Source organism: Hylobates moloch, unplaced genomic scaffold (assembly GCF_009828535.3).
Source record: "Hylobates moloch isolate HMO894 unplaced genomic scaffold, HMol_V3 SCAFFOLD_19, whole genome shotgun sequence".
Taxonomy (NCBI): Eukaryota; Metazoa; Chordata; class Mammalia; order Primates; family Hylobatidae; genus Hylobates; species Hylobates moloch.
The window spans coordinates 71,542,993-71,564,738 of record NW_026652294.1 but is presented as its reverse complement, the minus strand read 5'-3'; the positions used below and the strand labels follow the sequence as shown (position 1 = coordinate 71,564,738).

Genomic DNA, 21,746 nt, shown 5'->3' with positions numbered 1-21,746 from the left:
TGGGCATGACTACAAATAAGATACTTTCTGAAGGCTGTAGATGTCTATAGGAGAAAATGTGTAAATGCATGAAATGTTATCTTGTTACTATGGATTTTTCTTTATCTGTTGAGAGAAAAACTGTGAGGAAAAGGAAATTGACTGGAGCCTTTAAATTTTCAGTTTCGAAGTCATTTTTTCCTGAGGACTAATTTTAAAAACATTATTAGACAGATAAGTGGAACTTCAGATAATTCATGATGAAAGAGTATTGTGAAAAAGTAATCTTATTTTCTAGCTTGCGTTGCCGAATGCTCCATTTTTTTTCTGATCTTGTCTGTGTGAGTAGCGATTACTGACGGGTCTTTTAATTGAGTGAGTGAGCCGGGTTGGAGTTTCAGAGACAGGGTCATTCCTTTCACTCTAGTATTGCCTGGGTCAATACCAACAAACACATGCCAAACCAAGGCAGCTGTTAGACAGCTCTAAACAATCTGTAGGGTTTTGCTTGGTCAACAGTGATTGAAAGCAAGAGAGGTTATAGTTTTGGAAAGGTAAGGTCATTATTGTGTAACAATGAATTCATTATTCTTTGTTTTTCTGAGAAGAAGGGGTCAGGAATTAGTTACTTTTCTTTGTTTCATATTTTAATATAAATTAGGTTATTCATTTCCTCAGAAGGGTGGGTTTTAAAAATCCACAAAAAAAGCTTTTTGTGTAAAGTGAGAACATTTTCATACTTGGAGTTACAATTTCACTGTGGTATATTTTAGGTGTGGTCCTACAATTAAGTGACGTCTTTATCTAACATGAGCTCCTGGTTAGACACAGATACTAGGACTGTTTTAGCCAGCCATGGACTGGATTTACTGATCTCAATATCAAAGTTTCTCTGCATTCATCTGTATCATGCTTTAGATCACGTAATTGTAAGAAGCCTCCCTTAGGTTGAGATGGAGAGTACAGGCTCTGGGTTAAGACTGTCTGAGCCCTGTATCCTACGCTTGGGCAACCTTGGCTGTGCAGATTAACCCTCTGAAGCTCATCTGTAAACTATGCTGGTTGTGAGGATGAAATGAAAAAGTTAACAGTCTGACATATAGTTTGCACTCAAAGAACGTTAGCAGTATTGGCTATTATTCTCTTAAGTGATTTTTTTCCCCTTTATTTTTCTAACACTGTTAAGAACATAAGTGTATTTTAAACAGCCTCTGGGCAGTTTGTAAACTACAGGAATTTTCTTTGAATGGAGGCCTGTTAAACTGGCATGTTCTGTCAGCTCCAAGGGAGCAGGACATAGAAGGGCTCTTCTGCAAACATCTGAGATTTCACCAACTTCTTCTGCAGTTATTGCTGAAAACCATAAGATGAATAGGTTGATATTCTTTAAAACAGAAGTTTAGAGATATAGCTCTTGCTTCATTTTGAGCGTGGACATCGCATATTGAAAAGCAATCTTGTTCAGGATGGTTTTGCTAAAAATGCCATTTCCTTGCATGGTGCAGCTGGGAGTCTTCAGCGGTTTGGGGCCCAGGGAATGACTATGACCCATGAGTACTGTTATTTACCAGGATACCCTCTCACCTATTTCTGGCTTTTTCTCCACCTTCTTGTAGAGGAAATGAGTTCGACAATCTCTCAGAAAGCATCGGGATTCTTTCAAAGCACAGGAGCCAGCAGTCAGAAGAGTTGAGTCTCTGCTATGGTGTCTTTTGGCTGAGCCATTTTGCCTTTGGGGGATAAATCACTGTTTGGAACAGAGCTGTGATTCTCAAAGTGTGATCAGCAGACTCTGTTTCCAAGCCCTTTTCAGACATCCTAAGGCATTTAATTTTAGACTAATGATGCAAGTGCAATGGCTGGTAAAGCTACTGATGTGGCAGTACATAAGAAACAGCTCTCCTAGAAAAGGGGAAAAAAGCCCGTCATTTGTTGTGTTTGCACATTTCATTGGTTGAAATACTCTCACCGTGTCCAGTTTCAAACTACCAATATAATGTGAACCAACTCTCAAAATTCTTGAAGATCCAGCAGTTGCTCTCAGGAGCTTGTACAAGCTTGCTGCAGCTCTCTGTTGAAAATGGCTGGCACTTACCATACATCAAACCGAGGCATCAAATGGCACTAGTAACCATTGTATTCTCCAATGCCAGGCACCTGGCATTAAACGAAAAGCCAGTTTCGCTTAAGAAGGTCCTTGAAATTTAAAATGGTTAATTATATTAAGTCTTGATTCTTGAACATGTGCCTTGTTTACATTCTGTGTGATACGATAGGAAATACTTAGAAAGCACTTCCACTGCCTGCAATAATACATCATGGCCTTGAGGTAAAACATTTTAGTGATAGTTTGAGTTGCATGCTGTACTACCAGCTTTTCATGCAACTTTTTTTTTTTTTGCTATAATGAATGCCAAGCAATCATTACTTTGATTTGTGTATTTGGCAGACGTTTTCTAAAAAGTGGATGACAAGATTCGTTGCCTGTGATAGAATTTGAGCTTTCTACGTGAAAATTGGAATTTTAGAAAACTTGTATCCATCAGTGTGATAATTTCCCAGTACTTATAGGCTTTTTAAATGAGATTAGTGGTGATATTAATTAATGTGGACTTTGATATTTTGTAATGAAATGTGCCAACATTTGGAAGATCGGTGTAACTCAGTGAGATTATTTTGTATTTTTTGTTTGTTTTTGGAGCAGGATGTTGCTCTGTCACCCAGGTGGGAATGCAGTGGCGCCATCACGGCTCATTGCAGCCTGTATCTCCTGGGCTTAAGCGATCCTCCCACCTCATTTTTAAATTTTTTTGGTAAAGGTGAGGTCTCACTGTGTTGCCCAGGCTGGTCTCGGGCTTCTAGGCTCAAGCAGTCCTCCCGCCTCAACCTCCCGAGTAGCTGGGATTACAGAACTAAGCCACCGCGCCTAGCCTTCGAGAGTATTTTCGAAATGACCAATGCATGATGTTACCAAATTATGCCTGGGCAAACTATCTGTTACAAATGCCCGATAGACTAGTGGATTTTAAGCTACCATAGTACATGGTATGAAAAGTTCATTACCTTTAGGAACTACCATTGAAGTTTTGGTGAAGTATCATGAAGAATGTCCAGGATTATCTGGAAAGGTTATTAAAATGCATCTCCTTTTCCAAGTATTTATGTGTGTCAAACCACATAGTCTTCATATACTTCAACCAAACAACATATTACAACAGACCAAATGCTAAAGCAGATATGAGAAGCTAACTCTCTTCTATTAAACCAGGCAGAGATTGGCAAAAATTTAAAACAGTGCCACTCTTCAAGCTGTTTTCTTTTTGTTTTAGAAAATACAGTTATTTTCATAAAAAATATTTTATTATGTAATGGGTTTGTTATTTTTAAATGAATTCATAAATATATATTTTTTAAAATTTCCATTTTTAATTTCTGATGTGAAAAATATTGTTAGATAAAACCCACATAAATAGAAGTTCTTTGTGATCCTTAATAACATTTAAGAATATAAAAGAGTCCTGATACCAAAAAGTTTGAAAACCACTGGAATAGAGAGAGGATCCCCTCATAATATAGTATCCTTTCTTCTTCAATCCAGTGTTCTCACATTCCTTGCAAAGATTTTGTTTGTTTATTATTTATGATATCCTGTAACTTTTCAGGTGGAAGGGAATAGTTCTGTCTTCCACCATTTTAGGCACATGGCCTTTGCTTTCTCTTGTTCCTTATTTTAATGTCATTGTCATGTTTTTTTTTTTTTTCTTCTTATTGGCAAGAACGTGGAGAACAGAGGAGAGGGACAGCTGTTGCGTACTGTCTGCATACCTCGTTACATATTTGGGTTTATTGATTTCTAACTGCTTCCTGTGAATTTAATTTGAAACTGTTAACTGTTCTTCTCCCTCTCCCTTTACCCAGTAGCTCCTAGGATAGTAGCCGTTAATACTAATTCTAAATCAGGGATGACTTTTTAGCAGGATTATTATTATTATTATTATTATTTTGAGATGGAGTCTTGCTCTGTTGCCAGCCTGGAGTTCAGTGGCGCGATCTTGGCTCACTGCAACCTCCGCCTCCCGGGTTCAAGTGATTCTCTTGCCTCAGCCTCCCTAGTAGCTGGGACTACAGGTGCCTGCCACCACACCTGGCTAATTTTTGTATTTTTAGTAGAGACGAGGTTTCACCATGTTGGCCAGGATGGTCTCAAACTCCTGACCTTGTGATCCACCTGCCTCGGGCTCCCAAAGTGCTGGGATCGTAGGTGTGAGCCACTGCGCCTAGCCAGGATTTTATTTCTTAAAGGAGTAGACTTTTGATATAGCAGTTGTGTGGGCATGCATATTTGTTTTAGGTTGTTTAGAGAGAGTTTAAATTGTCAAGTTCTTCTACAGGTTATAATGTGAAAGACAGCTGTTTCTCTTCCCCTACTCTCCTTACTTCCCTTTCCTCAAAGGGAACCACATTCAACCATCTTTGTCTGTCTATATCTCTCAATCTGTCCTCCCATCCATCTCTTTATTGTCATTTGCCGCTAAAGAGCTAAATAATATGCCTGTATTTACTTTGTTTTTTAGTCTCGAGCATGACCTATGACACCTTATTTTGGAGAGGGGAAGATTTAGCTCAATTTGCTTTGGTCAATCGCACTATACAGATGTGTCCTTCTCCCTCCAGTAGTGTTCCATGTATTTTACATACAGTGGTTGGATAGGTAATTGAGGGTTTATGTTATTATTGCTTTGTAAACATAATTTATTCATAGTCGAGCCATGCTTACCTCTCCTCAAGGTATTCAGATACACCAGGATGCTTATCAATTTCATGTCCTTTGAGAAACCTGTCCCAGAATCTTCTGTCCCATTACAGTTTTTGACTGCCTGTCATCTACCTGATTTGGTGTTTACCTTCCATGAGGCTGTCCTTGGATGTCTGATAATCCTTGGTTGCTTGCCTATTTTTAATAATGGGAGCTGAGCAGAAGCCCAGTGCTGGTGGGTTGGGTCGGATAGTTAACTTGAAGTATTATGATCTGGCTGGGCATTTTGTTGGGAAGATACTGGTCAGGTTCTCGAGAGAAGACTCTTCCAGTCTCCAGACTGAAGGGTAAAAGCCTGGCTACAGGCTCCTCAGAGCCCAGTGAGGCAGGAGGGCAGGTGGTCTCAGTGCTCCTTAGGGAAAAGGTCAGTAAGTCCGCTTTTTTCCCGATTTCGACTCTACCCTCAGCAATGCCTAGTGTTCCAGAGACTCTCTCTTTCACTGGCTCTGAGAATAAACCTTCAGATTTTTTTCTTATTTTGTGGCAGTGGAGTTGCTTAGTTTCATAGACTGAAGAAGGAGTCTGGGAATCTAACCTCTTGTTCAGCGGCTTCCAGCCAGTTCTCCATACATTACCCCTCACCCTAATTTCAGCACTTCCAGAGACACCTGGTATCACCAGTATCTTTGGCAAGTCCTGGAGTATGAATGGTCTGGTTTTGGCTTTTCTTGAGACAGAGTCTCTCTCTGTTGCCCAGGCTGGAGTGCAGTGGTGCGATCTTGGCTCACTGCAAGCTCCGACTCCCAGGTTCACGCCATTCTCCTACCTCAGCGTCCCAAGTAGCTGGGACTACAGGTGCCTGCCATTACACACCGGCTAATTTTTTGTATTTTTAGTAGAGACGGGGTTTCACCGTGTTAGCCAGGATGGTCTTGATCTCCTGACCTTGTGATCTGCCCGCCTTGGCCTCCCAAAGTGCTGGGATTACAGGTGTGAACCACCATGCCTGGCCACTTTTGGCTTTTTTATTTCGCCTTCTCCTGATGCAGCTTTCTCAGTTTTGCTGAAGTTGTCACTTGTCTTACTTTCTAGCTTCCAAAGTTTTCTTTACTTTGTGTTTTCTTTCCTTTCTTTTTACTTATTTTTCAGACAGGGCCTTGCTCTGTTGCCCAGGCTGGAGTGCAGTGGTGCAGTCATGGCTCACTGCAGCCTTTACTTCCTGGGCTCAAGTGATCCTCCCACTTCAGCCTTCCGAGTAGCTGGGAATACAGGTTTGCACCACTATTTCCAGCTAATTTTTTTTTTTTTTTGTCAGGATGGGGTCTTTCCTTGTTGTCTAAGCTGGTCTCAAACTCCTGGGCTGAAGTGATCCTCCTACCTTGGCCTCCCAAAGTGCTGGGATTATAGCCATGCACCACCGTGCCCAGCCCTTTTTTTTTTTTTTTTTCCCCGTCATTTGAACTTACAGAATTATTCCCTTTACTGTTTTTAGGGAATTTGTGAAAGGGGTGAAATTAGATTTGTGTGTTTAGTTTGGCCTTTTAACCCAGAAATTCCATGAAGTGACCATTGATGTTTTTGATATGGGGAAACAATGCTATTGACGTCTTTTTTTCCACTTTGAGAAGGAATTGACGTCTGAAACTATTTAGAAATATAAACTATTTTTTCCCTTATTTTAGGAGTAATAACAGAATATGTATGAAAATTATGGAAAACTAGACCTAAGAAGCACAAACTTTATGAAACGCTTAATTAAATTTTTGTATAAATACACTTTAATTTCTTAAAACTAAAGAAAATGTTTCTGTTTATGGATATAAATAATTATGGAAATGAAATAGCCTTAGCAAAAAATAGAATTTGCCACATATCTTTAGTAAAATAATGTATCATAAACATGAGATTTTGGCACCGTATATAAGAGATAGTTTTGGGGACCAAAGTAGACAAAAAAATTCTAATTGCTTTCAGTTCTGGATTTAGTAAATTAAATATTTTAAATTAAATTAACTGAAAATATGGCTTGCGAGTGAAAATTTTTGCTGTCTCAACATTTTGATGTCTAACAATTTATGTAAGATACCAGCTTGACTGTGACCGTCACTTCCCCATAAGAACAAAGAGGTGAATTCATTGCCAATGGCTAATGACCAACAGTCCTTTGCAGCATAAATTCCTGTAAGCTCTTGTTTGGTCTGTCAGGATCAGAGCAGATTAATGTTTTTAAGGAGGGAGCAGAATTCTTGGTGATCTCTCACTTGTTTATTCATTTATTCAATAAATATTAATATTGAGGACTTACTATGTAGTTAGGTGATAAAGTTACTTGCTTTCTGGTCTTAACGATATTACAGAGTAATGGAAGTTATTGAAAGTTAAACAGACAATTGCACAGCAGTGTGAAAAGTTTTATTATTGTAAAAATGCAAAATGTAGTGAAGGACCTTACTAGATTTGGGCATGAGACTTTGCAGTGTGGGACTGTAGAAAAACTTTCTGGAAGAAACAGTGCCTAATAATGCCTAATCTGAGCCCTGGAGAGCTAGCTGGGAGGGAGGGTTCAGAAGAATGAACAGCATGCTCTGTGGCCTGGCAGTGGAGAGAACTGTAAGGTCTAGGAACTGAAATTTCAGTAGAGCTGGAGCGTGAAGCATGAACAGGGAGCTCTGAGTCTCAAGAAGTTCTAGGTTCTAGGAAGCCTCCTGTCTTTTGGAGCTGTGCTGTGTGGTGACTGCTGGCTGCTTACAGCTCCCCTGCGCTTAGAATGTGGCAGTGTTACTGAAGAACTGAATTTCAAATTGCATTTAACTTTAAATTTGCTATGTGTAAAATCTGAAGCAGCTACATTTAAAAACTGAAGCACTTTAGATTCAACTATAGTTTTGGTAGGCCTACCTTTCACATGTAACCACCCTTAAACATTTAGTATCCAAACTGAGATATGTTATAAGTGTAAATACACAGCAGATTTCAAAGACTTAGTATGAAAAAGGATGTAAAATATCTCACTGTTTATTTTTATATTGTCAACATGATATTTTAGATTTATAAGATTAAAGTAAAATATATTACTAAAATCAATTTTGCCCTTTTCTTTAAAGTTTTAAAATGAGGCTCCTAGAAAAATTTTAAAAGATGCATAATGTGGGGTATGGTGGCTCACCATGATGGCAGCAAGGTCAGTTTCAATAATCAGGTGAAAGATGATTTTAGCATGAACCTAGGTTGGAGAGAAGTGAACTGATACGAGGCAGGGTTGGTCAGGCTTGGTGAATACTCAGTCACGTTATGGAGTATGACAGAATAAAGCCAAGGTCCTGGCATAAACAGCTGGTGACTGGTCCTGCCATGTGCAAGGCTCCTCAGTACTGGGAGAGGCATAGGGTTTAGTGGGAGGAAGTATATATTGGACTTTCTTAATTTGAGGTCCTTGTAGACCATCTGGGTGTGGCTCAGAGGAGCGATATGCTAGGGGGTTAGAATCTTACTGCTCCTAGGTATGTAGTTATTTAACAGAGTGCTCTTAGGTTAATAGTGACTGAAGGTATGTGAGGTTCAGTTATTATTATCAGGGGACAGTGAACAACTGTCTTCTTCTAGGTGTCCGTTTGGCCAGTGATGATAATGTATCTATCACCCCATTCCCCTTTTGAAGTATAATAATCAAGTGAGACAATGTGAGTTCTCGAAGTCTCTTGTATATTCTCTCTTAGAATACAGGGACTTAAATAAATTGAAAACAAACACAAGACCAGAAGGAAGTCCAGTGTTCTAGTGAAAGATAAATGTGTCCTCCAGTCAATCAAAACATAACCTAACGCTGGGATATTGTTGCCAAGATGTGTGGCCACCTATCAAAGGGAATTTGCATTAAGAACTACACAGGATTTTCTCAAACCCATGAAAATGAATTTGTTTCGGAATCCCTTTCAGTTTTAAATTGAAGTCTTCTTTTCACTAATAGTTTTCTGAAATGAAACTTCCTTTAGAACAAAATTTTAAACTGTGGACTTTTTTTTTTCTGTTGGGAATATAAAATATATTCCATCTTTCTTTAGTAATAAAATGTTTTACCTAAATAAATGGAAAAAGTAGTCAAATAAATTGACTACTTTTCATTACAGGAATAGTGCTTAAGGTTAATTAAAACTTTCAAATTTTTTTTCCTAGAGCCATCTGTTGCTTATAATTGAATTTAGAAAGTCATCAGTTTTAAACATTTATTTGCTTTGGACAAAGCAAAAAAGTATGGTCATGAAATATTTTTACTAAATAGCAGACATATTTCATCAAAAAGAATCATGACGTTCTGGCAAAGGTATAATTTTAATAGACTAATGAGCTTTCTGACCAGAGCTGACTGAGCTTCATCTGATTTTTACGATGATGAATTGACTGTGTCAAAATTTGCAATCTAGTCTAGTGAAATATTTTACTATGAAAGTTTAATTCTCATTTTTTATTTATGAAAGCAATGGTAGTGTCAGAGCAGCTTATAATATGCTGGCCATTTGGTATGATTTATTTTAATAAGTGTCACTTGTTGATGCGTTTAGTGATTGTTGACCCATATTTAATTCTAAAAACTCTAAATAGTGTGAAATGTAATAAGTCAGTGACTGCAGTTTGAAAAAGCAAAAGACACAAAACTGTGATCCGCAGGTCTTTTCCTAGCTTTCACGATGTCACAGTTCTATATTTGGCCCCTGTTGCTTTGTGGACAATGGAGGGGTAACAGCTTTAAAAAAAAAAAAAAACTGTAATTGAGATCTGCATAAAAATATTTCTGTCACAAAGCATATATTTGAAATATAATAAAATCATCTTCATTACGTCAGTTGGGGATTCCAGCTTGTCATCATTTTAATGGTTTTGAGAAAAATTATAGAATAAAGGGCACTTTTTTCTTTCATTTATTTATCAATTTTTTATTTGATAAATACACACAGAGATGATCATGGTGGCTTGCCTTCAATGACGGGGCATAAGATGGACAGGTCATCCCTCTCATGGGATTTACATTCCAGAAGGATGTATGGTATCCCCCTCTCCACCCCGCAAAGGATTTACATGAAGATTTTACAGAACGTTCAAGGATGTCATTTGTTCTTTTGGTAGTTTTGGAAGGCACAAGAGAAGGGCTAGAATAAAGCCCTTTTTCTCAGGTATTTCTTTACAGAGATATTATAAGCATTTCTGTTTCCTGATATCAGGATATTGACGTAGTATAGATCATTTAAACAGATATACTCTTCCAAATAGCAATAGTATATGTTTTTCAGATATGATGGAATTATTTTAAGATCATTTTAGAAATGACAATAAACATCTGTTAAGAAATCAAAATTTTAATTTTTATAGTGGTATTTGTTAACATAAAATTTGAAATTATTCAGAGCTCAGAGGAAACTGAAATATCTGTGAGTCATGAAACACTATTCATTGTAGTACTGCTCCAAATACTATAATGTCTTAGAGTCGTTTTTTGTAAAGAATGCAGGTATTATATTGTTGTTGTTACTTGTTTTATTGTACACAGTAAGAGGCATAAACTGAGTACTGCTGCAGATATTTGCTTTAAAATTTCTCTAGAAAGAAGCATCCAGAGATAATTATCTTTTGATATTATCCTCTTCTTACGTTTCTCAAAGCAATTCATAAATAATTTTGTATAATAATGTGAACATTACAGAGCTCTTTATTTGGCAGGTCAACTTACAAACAAGATGGAATCAGTGGCCCAGATATTTTTGGAAACAACAAGGAAATTTATGTATTTCTCTAAGCATCCTATTTTTCATAATTAGAAAATGAAGGAACCAGCAACACAAAATCCCTCCTTTTCCTGGCAGTCCTAGCACTGAATAGATGTGCATTTTCAGGCTTCTCAATTTAGCCGGGCAATCACCATTTAATTTCAAAACTCCATTTATCTTAGTGATAACCTTTGAACTATTGACTCTCTTTTTCCTGTGTATGACAGTAGTATCATTTTTGTGCTTTTAGCCTCAGGCTGATATGGGGGACCCCTTCTTCCTATAGCTGTGGTGCATACATAACCACAACATACATTCTGCATTGATAAAGCACAACAATTTTTTTAACTTCAGCTTGCTGTACATGTGGCGGGTGACAGCCCACCTGCACTGGGGAAAGCAAACAAGCAAGCAAGATGTGTTTGTCCTTAATCACATTCTATTTCTCTGAGAGATGTTCTACTTAAATGACAGACCAAGCTCAGAGTTTAGATTATCAGCCTGAGACATACAAGGTGCAGGGCATCTCCAAAGGAGGTAAGGCTCAGTTGCACTGTTAACTGTGACTTGCTTATTTGAGGTTAGAATTCAAATGTATAGATGGTATAGGACTCTCAGTCTTTATTTTTATATTTTATTTTCAAAGGCCTGTTGTTTTAGTTACAAAAGTAACGTGTTTATCTTCAAAATATTTTTAAAAACCAAAGTGTATAAAATCCAAAATGAAAGTCATCTTTAGCTCCATGCCACTCCACAGAAGTGATCATTGTTAACATATTAAGAGTAATGATTTTTGACTTTTTTTTTGAGATGAAGTCTTGCCCTGTTGCCCAGGATGGAATGCAGTGGTGCGATCTTGGCTCACTGCAAGCTCCGCCTCCCGGGTTCATGCCATTCTGCTGCCTCAGCCTCCTGAGTAGCTGGGACCACAGGTGCCCACCACCACGCATGGCTAATTTTTTTGTATTTTTAGTAGAGACGGGGTTTCACCATTTTAGTCAGGATGGTCTCGATCTCCTGACCTCATGATCTACCCGCCTCGGCCTCCCAAAGTGCTGGGATTACAGGCGTGAGCCACCGCACCCAGCTGATTTTTGACTTTTTTCTGTGGAGAAAATAACTTGGAAGGATGCAGCATTTTACCATGCTGTGTTAGATTTAGGAGTGTTTAAATAGCATCTATATTGGTCTGATACGCTGACACATATATGTGAATCTGTTTTATAAAAATAATCAACTTTTTCTTAAGGGTAGTTGTATTTTTCCTCTTTTGGTCTTACTATAAACTCACTAGCATCATGACATTTCACATACATTTGCTTATTTCCCACGCTTAGAAGTTTTCCAGGCTGCATTTCAAAGCTTTTATATATACAATGTAATCACCTCAATTTTACTAAAGGTGGTGCCAACGGTTTCTCAGGTGTACGATTTGCTGCAAAGTATGAAAGCATTTGAATGTAATAATAATGGTTGTAAGCTTTGGAGTCAGACAACCTGGGTTCACCTATCAACTCTGCCACATGCTAATTATTTCAGAACGTGCCAGCTGCCTTGAAACTTTGTCCCTGATTTTCCTGACAGTTCCGTGTTGTGTTCTTTTTCTTTGGCCACCTGGTTTTGGTTTCTTTGCTGGCTCCTTTCTTTTCCTCTGTATATTTCATACATGTCTATGATGCCCTTTCTTTCTTTCTTTCTTTTTTTTTTTTTTTTTTTTTTTTTGAGACAGAGTCTCGCTCTGTCGCCCAGGCTGGAGTGCAGTGGCGCAATCTCGGCTCACTGCAAGCTCTGCCTCCCGGGTTCACGCCATTCTCCTGCCTCAGCCTCCGAGTAGCTGGGACTACAGGCGCCCGCCACCGCGCCCGGCTAATTTTTTGTATTTTTTAGTAGAGACGGGGTTTCACAGTGGTCTCGATCTCCTGACCTCGTGATCCGCCCGCCTCGGCCTCCCAAAGTGCTGGGATTACAAGCGTGAGCCACCGCGCCCGGCCTCTTTCCCTTTCTTTCTTTCTTTCTTTCTTTCTTTCTTTCTTTCTTTCTTTCTTTCTTTCTTTCTTTTTCTTTCTTTCTTTCTTTCTTTTTTTTTGACAGAATTTTGCTCTTGTCACCCAGGCTGGAGTGCAATGGTGCAATCTTGGCTCACTGCATCCTCCTTATCCCAGGTTCAAGCAAGTCTCCTGCTTCAGCCTTCTGAGTAGCTGGGATTACAAGTGTGCACCACCACGCCCAGCTAATTTTTGTATTTTTAATAGAGATGGGGTTTCACCATGTTGGCCAGACTGGTCTCGAACTCCTGACCTCAGGTGATCCACCTGCCTCAGCCTCCTAAAGTGCTGAGATTACAGGCGTGAGCCACCGTGCCGGGCCTATGATGCCCTACTTTCCATCTGAACCTTTCTTCTCACTCTTTACATTCTCAGTGGAGCATTTGTAGAATCAGAATCAAGGCAGAGCAAACAGACTGACAAAATCAAACAATTAAGTTGTTACAGTTTGGAAAACTAAGTGACATGGACGAATTTCTTATAAGAAACAAAACATCAAAACTCACCCAACAAGAAATAGATAAATAAGAAATAGTGTTTTATTTATTAAGGGAGTTGAATTTGTAAACAAAAATCTTTCTAGAATAAAACTCCAGGCCCAGATGCTGTCATTGGTGTATTGTAAATTTCAGTATTATGATGTAAAATGTTAATAAAGGAAGAAATTATAGCAGTTCTACCTAAACACTTTTAAAAAATCAGAAGTGAAGGGAACACCTCCCAATTCATTGCATGGGGCCAGCATAACCCCAATACTCAACTCTTGCAAAGGAAAACTATAGACCAATATTCATCATGAATATACATTTCAAAAAATCCCATCATAATAATTAGCAAACTGAATCAGCAGTATATAAAAAACTTAATTGAGTTTATCCTGAGAACATAAGGCTTATTTAACTTTTTAAAATCAATCAATGTAATTAGCTATATTAACAGACTAAAGAAAAGCCATATGATTAATACACTGGAGGAAAAACATTTAACTGGATTTAACATTGATTCCCAATAAAAACTCACAGCAGACTATCCACAGAAAGAACTTCTTCATTCTAATAAAGCATACTTACAAAAAAACCTACTGCAAACATTAGACATAATGGTGATACACTGAATTCTTTCCTATGACTGTGAACAAGGTAATGAATTCAGTTCCCATCACTCCTGTTCAACCTCATACTGAATGCAGGTCCTAGCTGGTGCTGTAAGGCAAGAAAAATGAATTCAGATCATACTGATTGGAGGAGGATATGGTCACTTCCATAAAGTCCCAAGATTTACAAGAAAAGCTAATAAAACCAATGAATGAGTGTGTCAAGTTTTCAGCGTGCAAGGTTAAAAAATTTCATTGTATTTAGGTATGCTAGCAATGAAAAATTTGAAAGTTAATAAAAATGCATTTCCATTAATGCCAAATAATGAAATATGTAGATATAACATGAAAGCATATATGCAAAATCTGTATGTTGAAAACTATAAAACGCTAATAAAGGAAATCAAAGAATAGCTAAATAAGTAGAAAGTTACACCTGATTGGAAGACATGTTAAAATATTAGTTCTCCACCAAATTGATCCATAGATTCAGTGTAATTCTAATGAAATTTCCAGCAGGATTTACTATGGAAAATGATAATCAAATTCTAAAATTTATGTGGAAAGGGAAAGCCAAAATAATTTGGAAAAGAACAACAAAATTGGATGACTCTCACTACCTGATTTCAATGCTTATTATAAAGCTACAATTATCAAGTTAATGTGGTGAAGGGATAGACATATATAACAGTAGAAAAGAATAGAAATTTCAGGACTAGACATATACACCTATGGTCATATGATTTTCAGTAAAAGTTCCAAGGCAATTAGTTTGTTATTTAAGTGATGTTGGAAAAATTTGGAAAATAAATACATAAAATTGAATCTTGATCCATACTCATTTTATGTACAAAAATGAACTGAAATTGGATCATGAACAAACATCAAACCAGAAACTGTAAAACTTACAGAAGAAAATCTTTGTGATCATGGGTTTTAGGTCACAAAAGTCCTATGAGATTTCTTAGATAATTAGATCAAAATTTTGACCCATTAAAACAATTGAAAAATTGAGCCCCATAAAAATAATACACTTCTGCTCTTTGAAAAACACTGTTTGAGTCTACGGCCATAGCACCCTGAACACGCCTGATCTCATCTGAAAGACACTGTTTTAGAAGCCACAGACTGGGACAGAGTATTTGCACAACACACACTTGATAAGGAACTTGTCTCCAGGATATATAAAGAACTCTTGACACTCAACAATAAAACAATCTTGTAAAAAACTATGCAAAATTTTATCTTATACTTCACTAGAGGACATACATAGACAGCACATAAGTACATGACAAAATGCTTAATGTCATTATCTGTTAGGTAAAGCAAGTAAAACCACGATATGTCAGTACACATCAAAGGAATACTCAGTGTTAAGATAACTGACAGTGTCAAGTAGTGATGCTGACGTTTAGCAGCTGGAATGCTTATAAATTGCTTGTGGTAATGCAAAATGGTATAGCCATCTTGGAAAACAGCCTGGCAGTTTCTTATGAAATTAAACATACAATTTAGCATACCATCCAGCAATCCCATTTCTAGGAATTAAGAGAAATGAAAATTTGTGTTTACATATATCATAATCACCAAAAAATGGAAACAACTCAGTGTTTTTCAACTGGGGAATGAATTCTCAAAACATGGTACCTTCATACCAATGTAATGCTACTCAGCACTAAAAAGGAACAAACTAGAGATTTCATTAACCGTGGATGAATCTCAGATTCATTACCCTAAGTGAAAGATGCCTGACTCAAAAGGCTCCGTACTGTTGAATTCCATTTATGTCACATTCTGTAAAAGCAAAACACACAAGGACAGAAAATGGATTAGTGCTGGGCCTTATGCATGGGTGGAGTGGCTGACTACAAAGGGGCACAAAGAATTTTTGTGCTGATGGCACTTTGGTATATCTTGATTGTGGTGGAGGTACACAACTGTATTGTTTTGTGGAAACTTACAGAAGTATACACACTAAAGGGTGAACTTTATGTTATTTACATTGCACTTTGAAAATTAAATATAAAACCCTATATATTTTTAAAGATTTCATTTACGTTTTATGTACAATGATTTTACATACTTATGGGGTACAATGTGATCTTTTGATACATGTATACATTGTATAATGATCAATAAAACCATATTTGTAATGTTACTATATTGACTGTGGAAATGACTGATACTAATGATAGCTCAGTGATGTAGGGAGAAGGACAAAGTGGTGAAGAAAAGTAGTAGGAGAAGTAGTGAGAGGAAAGAATGTAGATGATCAGAGAAGGGGAAGTGTTTTGGGAGATGAGAGCTACAGTCCATGACAGCAACATTCTACCCCATGCTCAGTGTTTACTCTCCTCTGGACAACATGGGACTCTGAGGGGTGGAATCTTCTTGGAATGCTTTTGGCATAGATATACCTCCATTTAGAATGTTCTGATCTAACATAGCTATTTCTGTAGCTAAAATCCTACTGCCAGAATCATTAATTAGATATTGCAGTTTCTTTCGCTTTTTCATTGTGATAATTTTCTCATTGCAGACTAAATGAGATATATGCGATGTTAGCACAATCGTTGGCAGTAAGTTTCAATAATTTACTCATGAAGTAATTATGACAACTCCTATTTGATATGTTATATAGATAATAGTTGAAGAGCTGTGTAAATCCTGGACTCCTGACCCAACTCCCATGTTCTCTCCCACTAAGCTATACTCACCTTTGTGGTGGTAGCTTCCTGATATTCTCAGAGACTGAAAACAAACACGGGGATGCAGAAATTAATTGTTTCCGGTATTTTCCAAGAAAACGATGATCTGAGTTCAGTTATACTGCCTGTTTTTTGTTTCTTTTACTTTTCATTTCAGAGTACTTTAAATGTGTGCAGTGCGATAAAACTATATCTGCATTATTTCAGCCCTTGGGAGATATAGGCTGCAGGTGAATGGGAGAAATATTCTTAAATTAAGTTCGAAAATATCCTCACATGGTGCCATTAGCCTTGCAGGGCCCGTCAAATTGTAGTTCGCTCTTGCCTGGTGTCAGATCTGTTGGAAAGCTTTGACAAACAGTTGGTCTGTCAGAGACAGCTAAAAGCCTCAGAGAAGTGCAGAGAGACGCATACATCTATCATCTAATAAACTCCACTTGTGGCAGGTGTCTCGGAACCCTAACTCATAGTGATGTGGGCACATGGGTTTTGTTAACCAGAAACAACATTTTAGCATTGGCAGCTTTTAAAAAAGACAGTTCTAGACAGGAATTTGCTGTCTAAAGAACTGCAAACTAATCTTGCCTTCAAATGAAAAGATTGTAGTGCATCTTACTTTATAGAGAAAAAGGATGTCACTATTGAGCTTATTTCCTAACATCTGAATCTTTTAAGTGCTGAACAAATTTTTTTTTCTTTCTGTGTTGGGAGTTTCGCTCTGTCACCCAGGCTGGAGTGCAGTGGCGCGATCTCAGCTCGCTGCAGCCTCTGTCTCTTGGGTTCAAACAATTCTCCTGCCTCAGCTTCCTGGGTAGCTAGGATTACACGCATGTGCCAACTTGCATGGCTAATTTTTTTGTATATTTTAGTAGAAATGAGGTTTCACCATGTTGGCCAGGGTGATCTGGAACCCCTAACCTCAAGTGATCCACCCACCTTGGCCTCCCAAAGTCCTGGGATTATGGGCATGAGCCACCGTGCCCAGCATTGCTGAGCAATTTTTATATAATCTATTCTTGAATCTCAATCAGAATGAAAACTTTTGTTTAGAAAGTCACATGTAAATGATGTTTGACCACTTTATTTTTCAGCTTACAGGCAAATTTTGATCAAGTCCACGTGACTGTCTTTATATTATAAAGGAATACATATATTTTCGCAATATTCCAGGCATCTTATTAAATTCAGATTTAGTAATTTACCTATATACTATTTGCAGTTTTCATTACTTGCTAGGAACCCTAAAGGACTAGATCATTGAATTAGTTGTTTTGCTGAGCCTTTTGTGGCTGCTGTATAGGGTATCACTAAGATAATGAGCGAGCCCAGCTACCCATGCAGCATGGACATGCTGATACGTTTTTATTTCTGTATATCCGAATGCATGTTTTACATGAAAAGGTACATATTCTATTTGAATACATCATGAATTTAGGAGTTGACAAAGGTCTCAGGATGTCTGACAAGATCTCCTGCCATACCTGGTGAATGGATGATTTTCATCCTTGAGAATGATGGAGTCCTTAGTTTGTAAATGAAGAGCAATAAACAGAGTGTCCTCTTTCTTGAACAAAAGTAGGGATATGAAACAACTTTCTCCCCAACTGGACCCCAGCAGAAAGCATCCCAGCTGTGATGGTGGGCATGAAATGCAGTCAGTCAGACAATTCTGCAGTCAGGTGTTTTGTTCAGCATCCCCCAGAATGGATCCCAGCGCATAATACCTCTTTACATGTAGTAAAATGACTGGTAATCCATTCTTTCTATGCCCGGTTAATGGTTTGTTTTTAGTTTTGTGTTTTGAAGTTCAACTGACCTGTTTCATCTTCTGTGGTTGGTTTTGTCTCTGCCAAAATTCATGTTGAAATTTGATCCCAGCGTGGCAGTGTTGGGGGATGCGACCTAGTGGAGGTGTTTGAGTCTCTGGGGTGCTTCCCTCGTGAATGGATGAATGCCCTTCTGTATGGGTTAAGTCCTCACTGACGGAATAAGTTAGCTCCTTAGAGAGTGTGTTGGAAAAAAGAGTCTGGCGTCCTCGGTTTCTCTCTGGTACCCTCTCTCACCATGTGATCTCTTTGCACTCCCACCCCACTTCTGCTTTCCACAGTGAGTTGAAGCAGCCTGAGGCCCTCACCACATGCAGATGGCCCAATCTTGAACCTTCCAGCCAGCAAAATCTTGAGCCAAATAAACCTCTTTTCTTTATAGACTACCCAGTCTCAGGTATTCTGTTACAGCAACAGTACTTATCAGGAAGGACAAGCTGGTGAAGAAAAGAGGGAGACTCCATCTCCTGGGCATACTCTTTAATCAATCTGAGGGTTTTTTTTTTTCTTTTTTTGAGACAGAGTTTCACTCCTGTCACCCAGGCTGGAGTGCAATGGTGTGATCCATTCTGAGGATTTTTATTTGGGTGAAAATTTAAATCTTGGGTGTGATAATTTGTTAGTATATTCTCAAAGTAGGTCAACCTTCCCTTTTCCTCAGTCATAGAAAAGAACAGTAGCAACACAGCTTATGGGACAGAACGAACATTTATGGCATGTGAGCCTTGCACTGAGTGCTGTACCTGGTGCCATCACATGTGTTATCCTTGTGATCCTCCACACTTCTGTATATATTTGGTATTTCAGTCTCTTCTTTGCAAGGCCCAGTTCTGGCCATCCTACTGTAATCAAACAACAGCAAGAACAACAGAAGAAAAAAACCCCCAAATCTTCCTCTTGCGATACTTTATGCTAAGCATAATTTCAAACCATTTTTTACTGGAAACTTAGATGATTTTTAAGGAAACATAAATGGTAAACAGTTTATTCAAGGAATACATATGGGAAGTGTCTGAGCTGGGATTAAATTAGTTTGTCTCATGCTAAAGCTCATGCTATTTTCACTATAATTTATTAAACTTTGGCATATTGGACTTTTAAAATTTACGATACATTGTGTTTTTCAGGGAAGGCTGGGAATCTAGACACAGCAACAATAACAACAACAGCAATAACAATGAAGGCTCACTGTGAAAACATCAATTCATTAGGAAAGTTACATCCCCTCCGCCACTGTTTCAGATGCTCTTTCTCATTCTCCATGGGAGCAGCCAGCATCATGTTTAGGGTGGGGATACAATAGCCTGGGCTCCTGATTGAGTCAGACCCTGGACTTTCCCTTTTGTATCTGTCATTTTCCTCTGCATCCTCACACCTTTGTGTTTAATTTTTTTAAATTTCATTTGTTGACTTCCTATGTGGGGCAAAATGGCTTCCTTTGATTAATGTACTTTCTGTATCCTAGAGTTTCCCTTTGCCTTTGTGATTTAGTCTAACATGTCCTACTACAGCCTCAAAAATTGTCATTGGAATCAAAAGCTTTCCAAGGTGCATCAGGTTAATGATTTGGATGCATCCTGAGGTTGTCTCCTGTAGCATGGAGGCATTATAATAGGAGTCTCAGAAGTTACACCATTTTTCTACAGCACATCACAGGCCCAGAGGCTTGAATCTAATAGAATCCACTCTATGTCTGTCAGCCTGAATCCTACCTTCTTGCTGCACAACAAAGCAACTGAATGTATTTTGAGTTTAGGTGAAAACTATCACTCATTCATCAAAGTTCTGTCTGGGTGATATATGCTACTGAAAACAGATGTGGACACTGGGCTGACAGATGTTGAGAATGGACCTGTTGCTGAAGCTCATGTTATCACACATGCTGTGGGAAGAGAGGTCATTGGCATTCAAGATGCGACACCTACAATATGGTGAATTAAAGATGCCATTTGCATGGATCTTGGATTGGTGCTTGTAATTTGATTTGCATATTTACATTGCTTTGGACATATAGTTGTCATCCTATGCCCCTCTCTTCAACTACGGCTGAAAAAAAAGTAAATATGGAATAGAATAGCATGCTATTTAGCGTTTATCTGTAAGCTATACTAATGTTTTTGTGTTGAATATTCTTTTTCATTTTGGCAGCTCTGTACTAGGCCAGACATTGTCTAGTAATCTTCCAACAACTCTTTCATATTGCTATCTTTATTCCCATTTTATATTTTGTAAAACGGGGGCTAAGAAGAGTTCAGTAATTTGAGCTCATACAGCCACTAAGTGACAGAACTGCTCAACCATTTTGCTGGCTGTACTGCCTCTGGAATATGGTGGAGTCAAGAGAAGTGAGAGGTCTGTGACTCTCAGGAACATCTTTAAACTGCCTCATCAATCCTGAGTCTCGTCGTCATTGCCTGGACTTCACGATGTAAGTCAGCCCATCAAGGCAACGCAGTGCATGCACCACATTTTCAACTTGCAGACCAGTCACTCTACAGAGAAAGGTGTCTATCTAATTTCTGTATGTTTGTCAAATAATGGCATGTCTGAGCCATGGCAGGAAACACATGGTCACCCTCTTACCTTGGGTTTCTCAGGTGTTTTGGCCAGCAGATATTTAGGCTCTGGGATCAAAGACCTCCAGGTTCCACATGTGAGGATCTCCAGCACAATTAAAGGAAAGTTGATCAACATGTCTGTTTAATTAATATTTCTAATATTTCTTTAAAAATCAAGTTTTTATGAGAAAAAAATTAAAGATAAATTATATCCAGAATGTTCCCATTTATTTATTTGTTTTTTAATGCATTGAGAGAAGACTCAAGGAATATGCCATATTGTGGTTGTCTCTGGATGACAGGATATTGGGTGCTTTTTGAAAAAATAATTTATACATGCTGTGGTGTAATTTGCAGCTTTTCTGTAGGAACTTTTTATAGCTTGTAAAATCAATGGGAAAAAAGTAAAATATTTAATCAGATAAAATGTTAAACACCTTAGTTTTTTATATAACTTTGCCTAGTGACCCCAGCAGGAGGGACATGGACACAGCTTTTAGCAGAGAAATTGTTCCTAGGTTTCCTTTTTTTTTGTCTTCAACACAGAGCCTCTGGGTTTTCTTTTCTTTTCTTTGAAATGCTGGACACATTTTTCTTATTAATGTTCACAATTCCATATTCATGTTCTCCTTAATGGTTCTCTTCAACATGGAAGGTTCTCTTCTGATGTCTTTAGTAGTAATTTTCAGAGAATCCTCGTTTTACTTGCTAGCCAAGCCCAAGGTCTGTATTTTGTATGTTTTCCATTATTGTCTTGCATTTTAAAGGTCCATAGTTTAATTAGCCTGAGTATAAATTACCTTCATCCTTTTCTAGAGGTCCCATAGCCAAAACAATAACTTAAATACAAATATGCTGAAATATCTATATTTACAATGTTCTTAATATCCTGAAATCAATCTATACTTATCTGTTGGATGTAATTTATGTGTTCACTGGAGGTGTCCATGAGCAACCCCATGATTGGGTGATTCACTGGGAGAATTCACAGGATATAACGTGTAGTTGTACTCACAGCTAAG

At 38.0% G+C, this 21,746-nt stretch overlaps 1 protein-coding gene across 10 annotated transcripts in view; it reads left to right on the top strand.

Moving 5' to 3' along the window:
* The window catches only part of KDM4C (lysine demethylase 4C), a 416,633-nt gene that overhangs the window by 298,783 nt on the left and 96,104 nt on the right, over positions 1-21,746 (top strand). The window contains exon 18 of one of the 10 annotated variants that reach the window (XR_009210972.1): positions 19,294-20,594. The exons of the other annotated variants lie outside the window; for them this stretch is intronic. The gene's annotated coding sequence lies outside the window, so the exon portion shown is untranslated. The remainder of the gene's footprint in view (positions 1-19,293; positions 20,595-21,746) is intronic. 10 annotated transcript variants of the gene reach the window in all.